Raw genomic sequence first — 12,262 nt, forward strand, 5'->3', positions numbered from 1 at the left:
GGGGAGTTGTTGTTTTCTTTTTTTTTTCCAGAGGAGAAACTGGAAAAGGAGATATCATTTGAAATGTAAATAAAGAAAATATCTAATAAAAAAAAATAGAGACAGGCCAGGCAGTGGTGGTGCATGCCTTTAATCCCAGCACTTGGGAGGCAGAGGCAGGTGGATTTCTGAGTTTGAGGCTAGCCTGGTCTACAGAGTGAGCTCCAGGACAGCCAGGCTACACAGAGAAACCCTGTCTCAAAAAAATAAAAAAAAAATGAAAAAAAATAGAGACAGATTCAGCAAGATATCCATCCTAGATGAACTAGTATTTAATTTTTTTAAGGTTTAAAGTGCTTTTGAAGAATGGTCAGTACTAGAAGATAACAAATTTCAAAATGCCCCAAATGGCTAACTTTTAGTAGCTGAAGTATGCCTTTCTTACATTTAGCTAGACTGCCTAAAATTCTGAGAGAAATTTATGTCTAAGAAGGATATAGATATATAGATAGAGATATATAGATATAGATATCTATTTATAGAGATAGATAGATAGATAGATAGATAGATAGATAGATAGATAGATAGATGGTCTTAACCCAAATATGCAATTTCCTGGTTCAAATAGCTTATTTCTAGTTAACCTATCAAGCAAAATTCCAAATAATGATGCATTATCAAAGAATATTTTTCTGAAAAATGTATTAGCTCTTACTATGATGCTAAGGTCATATCTCCATTCAGAGTCATTGCCCCTTGACCTCTGTGAGAAGGACTTCTTTTTAGCATAAAGAAGATGATACCAAATATGAGGAATCAAAATGTTTTTTAACCCAGTGCCACCATGAGAGCACCAGGGTGCACACAAAGTCTAGGCATGCTAGCCTGCCAATGGTATCCCACAGGCCACATTTAGTTATCTCCTTGTTCCAATTTCTACTGATTATAGTGTTAGCTTCCAATAGGCAAGCTAAGCTGTGTATTTCACTCTGAGTATTACCCAAGGTGATGCTTTCTTTCCTAATTTTGACATCTAATGATACTAATTGTGCTGCATTGTATGATGTGATTTCTAAGATCTCACTCATTTTTGAATGAAGTTGTTATAATGATTTTGTTCTAGCTCACAATAGAATAGACCATCAGAGTCAAAGCAATGTTTTTCCTCCAGGGTCAACTTAGTCATGATTGTTGTACCATCCATCATGGCCTGTGAGCAGTTCATCATCAGGTAACATCTGCCTGTTAAATTAAAATATGCTTTGGAAGTGTTCATGAATGATTCATTTAGCCATCTGCATGTGGCTATTTTTGGTGGGGGTGTGCATAGTATAAAGTTATAGTTCCCCATGTCTTGTATTATAGTTGTTAATCTCGACATTGTAAATGATGTGTATTGCATCTTTGCATCTGGTAGGTGTAGGTAGACATATGAGTTTACTCCTAACTTAATGGCGTCTTTGAGTGATATGTATGGATAGCTATTCGTGGTGTAAACTGATAACCACAGAAAGTGATTGACCAGTATTACAAATTCTTTGCCTAGTTTCTGTGATATGGCTTTAGTGTCATATCCTGGGTACGCATTGTCCAGGAATCCCTGTATTAGGTATATCTTGCATATGCCTTCTTTGCAATATGATCCTCTTTCATTATCTAATAACATGTGGAAATCTGCAGTACTTCTTCTTAGTCCTGTTGTAAAAGGGGTATTTAATTCTCTCTCAACTTCTGCTATATTACTTTTATACATTTGGCACATAATTAAGTTATGAATTATGAGGTTCCTTATTCTATTATATCCCTGTTTATATTGTTCCTTAAATACTTGCATTTCTGTATTCATGGTGTTTACCATGATGTGGAGTGAATCTATGCTTTGTGATAGTGCGTGGAGTGCCTGGGCTGTTTTCTTGTTAATTTGCTGAATATTATAGATTTCTGCCTTGATGGGTGTAACTATTGCTTCTGCTACTCCTCCTTCCATCAAGCCTCCTAAGAATGTTCTGGCCATGAAAGCTCCTCTGGCCAGTGCCTGTAGGGGTTTTCTGCTGAACTTATTTGGGCTGCTATATTGATATAATATGGTATCTATTTCTCCACAATATAACTTCATAAGTATAAAGACTTGCAATGAGATGGAAATTCATCTGATCTTCCTGATTCTAGGAGTCAATATTATTTCTACTGATAAGGTTGTGTCCGGTACTACAAATGGGGCTTCTTTGACTGAAGGTGGCCCAGGTGGTGGATTTAACCATCCCGGTGGGTAATGTGCCATCATGAATCTTATGCTGGTTTTGTTAATACTTGCATAGTCTGTTGTAATGTTGAATCCTCCTCTGTCTACCAAGCAAGGATTATTGTGTGAGTGGTCTGATTTGTGGCAGGCTTGAGGTGACATGGGTAGGTATAAGATCTTTTCCCACCCATCTGTGCCTGTCAGCATGGGTTTTGGTTTCTGTGCTGTCAAACTGACATTGCCAGTCTTGATGTTGGGAGTGGGGCAATATGTAGCTAAAATAATAATGTAAGTCTGAATGGTATATGGTTCTTGCATTGTTACACTTGATTCCCCAAGTTTTCCACCACTGTACAGTCCTTTCTGGTGTCGTGATGTGGTATGTGGGTGTTAGGCTGCCAGGGTTATAATAGCAGCCAACTGATGGTATGGTTGTTGCTGTTAAGTTGGGTTTCTCATATCTAATGTTATTAAATTCTGTTAAAACTAGGGTGTCGTAGGCCGGCCGATCTGGGCCTCCCTCAACCCGCAGGAGAAACGGGGTCCTAGTCAGGTCAACAAGGTGTAGGTGAAGAATGACAAACAGCCGACACAAGGGTGTGTTGAATCTGAATGTATTTCTTTAAAATGGCATCAGACTTTTACAGTCATTGCAAAAGAGAGATGGTAAATCTAGCTGCTCAGCAGTTACATCTGAGGCCATCTAAAACACACTGGGTCTAAAGCAGCAGCTGTCTCCTCTGGACTGGTGCTCCATCCCCCGGGCCCAAGCGCTCTGGACCCGGGGGACTGCAGATTGCATGAGTCTGAGTCCTAATCCATCTAAGTTCTAGTGTGAGTCCATCATGTGACTCCAAGTCCTCCTGCACCAAGTGAAAAGCAGGCTTATATGGTATACAGAAAGCAGAGCAGATGACAAGAGTCACTTAAGCAGGTAACACATCAAGGTCAGTGATCTTACTGACCAAGATCACATATCCAGTTGTGAAGCGGGCAGAAGCTGGGGCTAATTTGGCATTCCTATGCTAATTCTTTAGTTCTGCTAGAGGCAAGGAGTGGGGAGTTCCCACCTAACACTTCTAGCTAATGTCCTTGAGTGGAAGCCCTTAATTACTCTCTAATATGTAAAACATTTCTAACTGCCTTAAGGAATGTGCTTGACCTCTGTTGCCAGCTCTGGCAAGGCAGATTCCTTGAGAGAAATTCCAAGTTATGGACAGGTCGGTATTAAACTAGGATAGGTTGGTAACATTGTGTTGGCCAGGAAACAATGTCCAATCTTAGCCATTTACAAATCATTTCTTGGGGTACCTTTATGCCTAATTATGAGGGCGTGTTGACAATTGGAAAGACTGATCTGGAACACGTCTGAGTTAGGAGATACCAGCGACTGTCTATCCAGGAGGCACAGAACTCCTTTTGGATCCTTATTGCCTCTTATCCTTAATCAGGATTTTACCCCCAATATTTTGGATGTGACTGGAGTAGACGAGTGTGGGTGGCACTAGGGGTTGTTATGCTGTGCATCCATAGAGTATCTGCATGGGGTGCTGCCCTCAAACTTTGTGGATACATTCCTTTCTGGAAAATTAACTGTAGTAATATTTCCTATTGTATCCCATGGTATAAGGAAATCCATTTGTGTGCCGTTTACTGCTGCACCACAAAGGTACCTTTCTGTTTTATATTCTTCCTTCTTATCACATGTGGTCATACAGTGATATTGATTGTAGTAGGTAGTGTTTTCTAATAATAATGTGAAATATGTCCCTACTGGATTCACGTTTATGTTTTCCTTCTTGAGTCTGAATGTATTAGGTAAGTTACCTTCTGTCATGGATATATTTCTCCTTATCACTGGTAGTCCCCCCAAAAATGGGTATCAGTTTCTTTTTATATTTCCATACTTCCTTCATTTGTACTATTATTGTAATGCTAGCTCCTCGATCCCAGAGTGCCATGAGTGAGGTATACTCATAACCTCTAGTCTCCTTAAACAATGGTAAGAAGGCTGCTGTATTTCCTCTGAGTGGGGTGTGTGTAACATGTACCTCATGTAATGTGGAGTCCTACTTCTCCTGATTTCCTGTGCTGGGTTAGTATTTTATGTCTTTCTTCCTCTGGTCTTGTAGACCAAGAGTTTCTGCTGAAGCAGTTCCAGGCAATGCTTGGCATTCTGTTGGTGTCATTTTCTACATTCCTGACATCCATGACATCCTGACATCCATGAATGTCCCTGAGCTACCAAAAAGAATTCATGTGTTGCCTTCGGTATTGTGCATAATGGTGCTGGTGCTTCCATGTGCGATCATCGGACATGGTGTGGTAGGATGCTCATTAGTACTAGTGGTTGTCTATAATGTTCCATCCCCAAGTCCATGGCTGATTCCCAATCTTCCCAAGTGGGCCGTTTCTGTGTTTCTATTCTGGTGGACCATCTTAAATTGGGGTAATAGCTTAGCTTGCCGAACGAGGGTAAGTTCAGGAAGCCTGGTACACAGAGCCAATTTGTCTGGTCCCATGTCCTCTGGAGTTCTGGGCACAGGTGGCCATATAACTCCCTGGGGCACATATTTCCCCATGATTTAGGTAGAAGGGGTATGCCACTCTTAAGTAGGTAAGGTATAGCAAATTCTGTACCTTGGGTCCAGTTCATATTTGGACTGAGTTTACACAGGATTGTTGTTGTTGTAAGTGTAGGTGAGGAAATTTCTTCTCCCTCTTCCTCTCCAGGCTCATATTCATCATACTCATAGTCATACATTTATTTGTTCTTCCCATGTCAATGTTGTAAGGTTGAACCACTTACCCTCTGCTTCACCTTCTAACCCTGTGTGTATCAAAGTAGTTGTATATAATTTTGGAAAGGTTGAATTTATAGCTAAATCACAATTAAATGTAGAATCTGTCTCTATTCCTATAGTGGTTGTTTTGTAGACTCCTTTAATATTAAATGTGTTCTATATTATATGTGTTTAATATTATATGTGTTGGATGGTCTATACCAATAGTTATTAAAGATTGCTTCAACGCTAGAGGCATTGGACCACACTTTGTTGAAGTGACATTTTGTGGGGTTTTGCTCATATCTATTTGTATTATAACCATCTTTTTGATCTAGCATGTACTTTTGGTTAGGGTGGTATGGTGCTCCCTGTTGTATGAGGTGTTCGCAGCCCTGGTACCAGTGATAATTTAAGCAGTAAGCATACTAGATCAGTCTACGAGTAGAAGCTGTCTACTCGTATTGGTGTGTTGCCTATATCCTATCATCTGTCCACCATCTGGGTATTTTGTATAGTGGGTCTAGAACTTTAGGTTTATAGGTAAGCCATGGTATTTGTGGTTCGGGGGTGGTAGTAGGCATATTAATACACCTAGTGCTATTGCCAATGATGCCATATATACCAATTCCAGGGTGTAATGTAACATAGAACACAGCAAGCATGGGTGCCATGCCACATGGTCAGTAACATGCATAACACTGCTCCTCCAATTGCTCTGAAAAGCAAACAGCCTATAGGGTTAGTAATAAAAAATGTTATCACAACATTTGATCCTATTGCTACCCAACTGGCCAACTACACAGTCAGTGTTTTCAATTTTTTCTTGCCATAGTATTTAGCCAGCAAATGGTATAGTTGGCTATCAGGCTAGTGGTAGTATGATTGTGTATTTGGTCACAGAAGTGGACACCGAGGTCCACCACTGGAACGATTCCCAGAAAGACAATAATAATAAAGATCCCTGTATATATCGGTGCTCTCACACATGCACATACACACCTTGCCTGTTAGTGTGATGTTAAGTCTTCCAGTTTGGTTAGTTATAGTCCTCCCTTGCTGTCTGTGGTCCACACGGTATTTCCAGTGCCTGGCACTACATCTGGTTAGTTTATCCTTGTGCCTGTAAATGCAAGCATATGATTTGATTATATTTCTAGTTTTTTCATCTGGATAATCTGTATACATCTGTGTGCTGAAGACTTCCTCAATTGGAGACTTTCTGTTGATTCTAGGTCTGTTATTTAGTTCAAGGGTAGCTCTCGCCAGAGCTTCTGAAAGTGGTTTATCTTTATGTGCTATTAATTTTACCTTAAGTAATCCATTGAATCTTTCAGTGCTGCCTGCTGCCATTGAGTTATAGGGCCAGATGGAATTCCCACATTATGTCAATATTTTTTTCACCAGTCTCTGTATGATTTCACCAGTAAAGCGGGTTCCTTGATTGCTTTGTATTAGTCGGGGTATACCACAAGCTGAAATCCATGACCACAATGTAACTATTGTTAGTTTTTGGTCTGGTTTGGGCCCTGATTCGGCCATACCTAATCCTGTGTATGCATACTGTTATTAACTCATTTAATGGTCCAATGCAATTAATTTGGAGAGTGTGATTAAAATGTAGTCTATGAGTGCCTATTCCATGGTAATTATGCTTAAATCTTCCAAACAGTCTTATATTTTGAAACCGTCTCCTCATTTCGTTAAATTTCTTACCTTTAATGGGTAAGAATACTACCTTCTCTGAGTCTAACTCTCTGTATGAATTTAAGAAGTCTATGGCATCTGCGGCAGTTTGACATCTTTGCGATGGTCCGGCTAGGGTCATCCTGAGATGTTGTGGAGCTCATTTTAACAGGATTTTCTTAAACTGGGCCAATATTGGTGCTGCCTGTGGAGTGGGTACCTGGTTGTAAATGAAGTAGAATACCCCCAGTTTTCTTGCTAACTGAATTGCTTCCTGTAAATTATTCCATTTTGCTGAGGCCTCGAATCATGTTAAATCTAAGGAGGGGAACACATATCTCCAAGCTGCAGTTATCCAGTCAAGCAGTGGGTGCGTGTCTCCTTGGGGGCCTTCTAAAAACGTGCTCCGGAGCATCGAGCACGGTGGGATTTTCCACCACGTTCGTAATTTTGCACATCTCTTGGTCTGATAACAGTGTTGCACCTGCTCCCTTCTCCCACAGTTTTCCTTTGTAGGATGCCTCCTTCATGCCATTCTAGGCATAGTCTTTTCTAAATTTGTTAAGTTCCTGTGGGGCATGTCTGGAACCCCTTACCAGCATCTGAAGCCGGGAGGTTGTCACTGGTAGTGATGGGACTTGTCCTCTGGAGTTCTGGGCACAGGTGGCCATATAACTCCCTGGGGCACATATTTCCCCATGATTAGGTAGAAGGGGTATGCCACTCTTAAGTAGGTAAGGTATAGCAAATTCTGTACCTTGGGTCCAGTTCATATTTGGACTGAGTTTACACAGGATTGTTGTTGTTGTAAGTGTAGGTGAGGAAATTTCTTCTCCCTCTTCCTCTCCAGGCTCATATTCATCATACTCATAGTCATACATTTATTTGTTCTTCCCATGTCAATGTTGTAAGGTTGAACCACTTACCCTCTGCTTCACCTTCTAACCCTGTGTGTATCAAAGTAGTTGTATATAATTTTGGAAAGGTTGAATTTATAGCTAAATCACAATCAAATGTAGAATCTGTCTCTATTCCTATAGAAAGTCTATGAATGTACTTGGTCCAAACCCTTGGTCATGGCAACTCTTTGGCAACTCCATCTCCAGGGTTAATAAGTACTTATAAAACACAGACACACACACACACAGACACACACACACACACACACACACACACACACACCATGCACACTTTTCTGTTTGAAGTTTGGGGCACTGCCTTAGCTCCGTACTCTCCCCAGCCTCCCTGGAAGAAAGAGGGGTCTCATTTCCCTTCAATTCCCTTCCCAGGAAGGATGGGAACCAGTAGTCACCCTCCAGGCTCTCACATCACGCATCATGCACATCAATGTCCTGTGTCTGGTACAGAGCAGAATGCCGCTGTTACAGCAATCAGAGGGGTGTGGCCTATCCTCACTTCCTTCCCATGGTTCCATGCTGTGATATCTGGGGAGAAAGTCTCACTCCATCATGGTGGGAAAAGCAGTGCTGGGTGCTTTTTCCCTCCCACCCCAGGTGAGCCCCAGAGTGCACACACAGGTTTGCACATAGCCGCTTGTTCCTGCTTTTTCTCTTTGGCCCTCTGTGCAACACAGGTCAGAATTAAACTCTCAGCCTGCTGCAGGATGGAATCAGGAATGCAGAGGTACAAGAGGCTGCAGGACATATGTCATTGGTGTTGTCACCTGGAGAGTGAGAGAGAAAGAGAGAGGGAGAATAGAGAGATAAGTTTTCAATACCTTAGCCACCAGTCTCAAATGGGGAGGGAATTCTGTTCTACAAGTGAAAGACCCCCGGAACTGGGGAGATCCTTACTCAAGTCTCGGGATGACGCAACCACCCAATGACTCATGAGAAACCGAACTTGCTGTAATCACATGAGGTTTATTCCAGATCTGGTGTCGAACTCATAGCCTGGCAGGCCAGAGGAGTTCGACCACTAGCAAGAGTAGTAAGCGGTATTTAAAGGAAAAAACCACAAACTAGGGGGGTGAAGGGGTTACCAGGGAAACATAACAAGGGAACAATGGAAAATTCCAAAGGAACCCACTACCTAGCTGAGTCTGGTCACAAGGAAGTCATCCTGCACACTCATTGTCTAGAGGAATGTCGTTTGGTCAACACTATCTTCTTAATGGCTGACCACTCCTAGGACTAATTAGATCCTGTTGTTTAGTTAATGCTATCTTCTTAATGACTGACCGCTATCCTGTTCCTTATTCTGGGCAATGTTATCTTCTTGATAGCTGACTGCTATCCTGTTCCTGGAACTGACCGGTCCACCTTCCTGGCTCGTTACAGAGACTTCCTATGCCTTCTTTAAGTAAAGGTTATACATTAATGCATTTCCATTAACATGCTTTTCCCAAATTTCTAAATTCAGTCTTTCACAAGCACTAGGGTTTTAGAGAGAATGAAAGTATTAAAGACAGAGAGACTTCACCCTAGACACTCTGGGAAATTCCATAAACCAGGAGGGTCCTGAAAAATGTTCTAAACGTGGCAATAAACCAACCAGATTCTCAGGGCATCAGACCATCACCTTCTTGTCCTCTTCCAAGTAATAGTCAGTCTCTATCACATGTCATTTGGCTGGTTTCTCAAATACTAAAAAGACAGACCTATGGAAGACCCTAAAAGGAAAAATGTTGAATCAGTTTTTTTCCATGAGGTCTGGCCAGTAGGTGAAAGTTTAAATCAGAAAATATCTAACTTTACACTCTGCATGGGCAAATATGGGGACCCAACAGCAAAGGTACCTTTGAGAGACAAGAGACCCAACTTAAGCCTTACCTTGTCACCAACTAAACCCAGCCCCGTGACCAGCCTCCGTCCTTCACCAGCAGGTGGCAGCAGTGAGACAGATTTAGAAAGGCAGAGCTTGCATCCTCTTTGCAATGAGAGATTTAAATCGTAGTGTAAGAAGTGTTTGGAACTCTTCTCGACAATTTTGGATGATTCTTATAGGGATTCCAATATACCGTCATCATATTTGGTGGCTGGAAGGGTGTTCCACCCTTTCTTGCTATCCTACGGCAGATGAAAAGCTCTAACAACTTTACAAAATGCTTGCAGTAAATGCAGCCTTTCGCCAGGGGGCACTTAGTACCATCCACGGTACTCATGGGAATTATCAAGCAATACGTGAGAGAACTGCTATTACAGGATTTTAATGTTTTGTAGAAGAAATGAGATGTGTGGAAAAAACTGGGAGGTCTATCCCAGTTTAAAACTATCTGAGTGAGAGCCTTTTAAATGTATGCAAATAGAGATGCCAATGTTCCTAAAGGTCAAGTTGTGGATATTCACTTTATCCCCTAGTTGGATCCTGAAATCTACAAAGCTTTTTGCCAACAGGCACCTCCTAGTCAACTCAAGGAGCTGCCCGTCTTTGTCAATAGCATAGCCCAGCTGAAGAGGGGAGACAGGGTGGAAAGGGTCAGGCTGTGGATTGCTGAGGAAACAGAGCACCGAAGAAAGCTACGCACAGTTTCTACAAAGACAATTAAGGCTGACTCCTTCGCAAACAAGAAGGATACTGGATTAGGAAAAATCTACCCACCATGCTCCACTACCTCAACCTCAACCCCCCAAAGTGCTTACCTCCCAGAATGCCATTGATATGCAGTGTTCTATTGATAAGCAAAGTGAATGTTGGAAATGTGATTGTCCCCAGTTTCAAAGGGAACCAGGATCAATCACAAGCAGGCATTGTGCTGGCTAGCCTGACTGAAACTCTTGAAGGCACTCTACTGCTCTTTCTTTAAAATCTTTTATACTTGGAGAGGGGACCCTAGGTGATGCCATACTCCCTGGTCTCTTATTCTGGTACCTTCTCCAAATCAATCAATGGAAGATCTCAACTGAAAAGATTTACCCTGTACCTTTCCTTGTACATGAGGAAATCAGTTAATAATGTGGCAAATTCTAGTCATTCTGAAGATCCTGACTAACTCTTTAGGGTAGAACATCCCAAAGCATTAAATCTGGAGACCCCTGATCAAGTCAACCACTGCTATTCAATGTTCAAAAATAGAATATATCAATAAATATGAAAATATGAAAATATACATAGAATAAAAATGCAGGCAGTTCAAAAGTCAGCTCCTAAGAAGAAGAGATAATCAAATAAAGCCAATACAAATCCAACTAAAGCCAGGACAGTCTCCCTGCCATCACCAATACCCGATGGAAACTGAATCTAGACAAGAATTAAAGCCCACAGGATTTCTTATTAATTACATTTGCCGGGCTCCTTCCAGTATTATTATTCCCCGTATAAGGAAATCACACTGAGAACAGTAGACAGCTCATCAGCTGAGTATGTACTACTTTGTACATACTTAGTACACACTCAGTAGGTGTTTGCATCTGAGGGGATGGATTCAGAAGCCTCTATTACTCAACAGTCTAGCACCAGACTGCCCCCAATAATGAGACCGACAATTATTATTTATTATAGCTCGCTCAGGCCTTAGCTTACACTATTTTCCAACTAGCTCATATAATTAATTAAACCCATCTATACTAGTATATGCTTGCCACGTGGCCTGTTATAGCCAGCCCACTATGGCCAAGTGTTTACAACTTCCTCCTGGTCTGTTAGTATATGCCCCACCCACCTGAAGTTCCCAAGGTTCCTTATCCTGCCTAACTATAGGCCACCAGCTCCTTGTTAAAACTCATCAGAAAAAAAAAATGCCTTAGGCACGTGAGGAAGGACAGAGACAGACTTTCACACAGTATACAAAAAGGTTATTCCAACAGCATAATCTAAATCCTTCTGTCAGGATTTAAGGTAAGACAACGTTGAACTCTGAAAACTTCAAGTCAGTGAAGTTGTTCCATTTCAAATGTAGATGGTATCTTAATTATAGAAAGTCTCCCCAGAAAACTACATAGGCAGGTTCTCTGACTTGGGGAGAATAGAGGATATTAGAGGTCACCCAACAAGACTCAAATTACCTAGCTAAAAGTCCGCTACCTATTTTGCATACTTACTCGTCTTCGAGAAGAAGAAAGGCCATACAGAACATCTCTCTCCCTTCTTCCTTTGCAGGAACTGAATCTCCAGTCGGGGGTCCCTGTCAAGCCAGCACGCTAGACTTCACTGGGGAAATTCAAGCACCTGTAGATCTGGAACCCCAACACTGAGCCTTTGCTCAGATAAAAGATTACTCTCTGTTACAGAGCTGGTGGCTTGGAGCCCCGTTTATTCTTTACATAAGTAAGATTCAGGGCATTGATGTTGGAGTCTGACAAGAGTTAGGAAATAACTCAGTGCTAGTGACTTGTTTCCCTAAAACATCAGATACTTGTTCATAAATAGCCTAGTATCTCTGAGTTATGGCAGCCATTGCACCCCTAGGGTAAAAAGCTAACAGCCTGTGTCTAGGTCAAATTTTAGAAGACCACACTCATGTTCAGACAAGATTATTTGGGGGGTGGGGGGGTGGGAAGCTGCATTCCTTGGGGACATCTCCAGGGGAGCGGATCTCCCCACCCTTCCTGTGAGTCACAGGTGTGTTATCCTAACCGGAAAGAGAAAGGTCAATAGAAACTAAAGAACAATG

The 12,262-nt window shown here is 41.6% G+C and overlaps 2 long non-coding RNA genes across 2 annotated transcripts in view; one reads left to right on the forward strand and one right to left on the reverse strand.

Moving 5' to 3' along the window:
- Positions 1-9,592, reverse strand: part of LOC116071438 — a 14,803-nt gene extending 5,211 nt beyond the window's left edge. The window contains exons 1-4 of the long non-coding RNA XR_004110895.1: positions 9,483-9,592; positions 9,205-9,322; positions 8,227-8,374; positions 6,007-6,127 (exon numbers count right to left, since the gene is read on the reverse strand). This is a non-coding gene — a long non-coding RNA (uncharacterized LOC116071438). The remainder of the gene's footprint in view (positions 1-6,006; positions 6,128-8,226; positions 8,375-9,204; positions 9,323-9,482) is intronic.
- Positions 8,117-11,880, forward strand: LOC116071439. The gene is made up of 2 exons (XR_004110896.1): positions 8,117-8,204; positions 11,749-11,880. It is a non-coding gene; the product is annotated as an uncharacterized LOC116071439 (long non-coding RNA).
- The last annotated feature ends 382 nt before the right edge of the window (positions 11,881-12,262 follow it).

Source organism: Mastomys coucha, unplaced genomic scaffold, assembly GCF_008632895.1.
Source record: "Mastomys coucha isolate ucsf_1 unplaced genomic scaffold, UCSF_Mcou_1 pScaffold22, whole genome shotgun sequence".
NCBI classification, from domain to species: domain Eukaryota; kingdom Metazoa; phylum Chordata; class Mammalia; order Rodentia; family Muridae; genus Mastomys; species Mastomys coucha.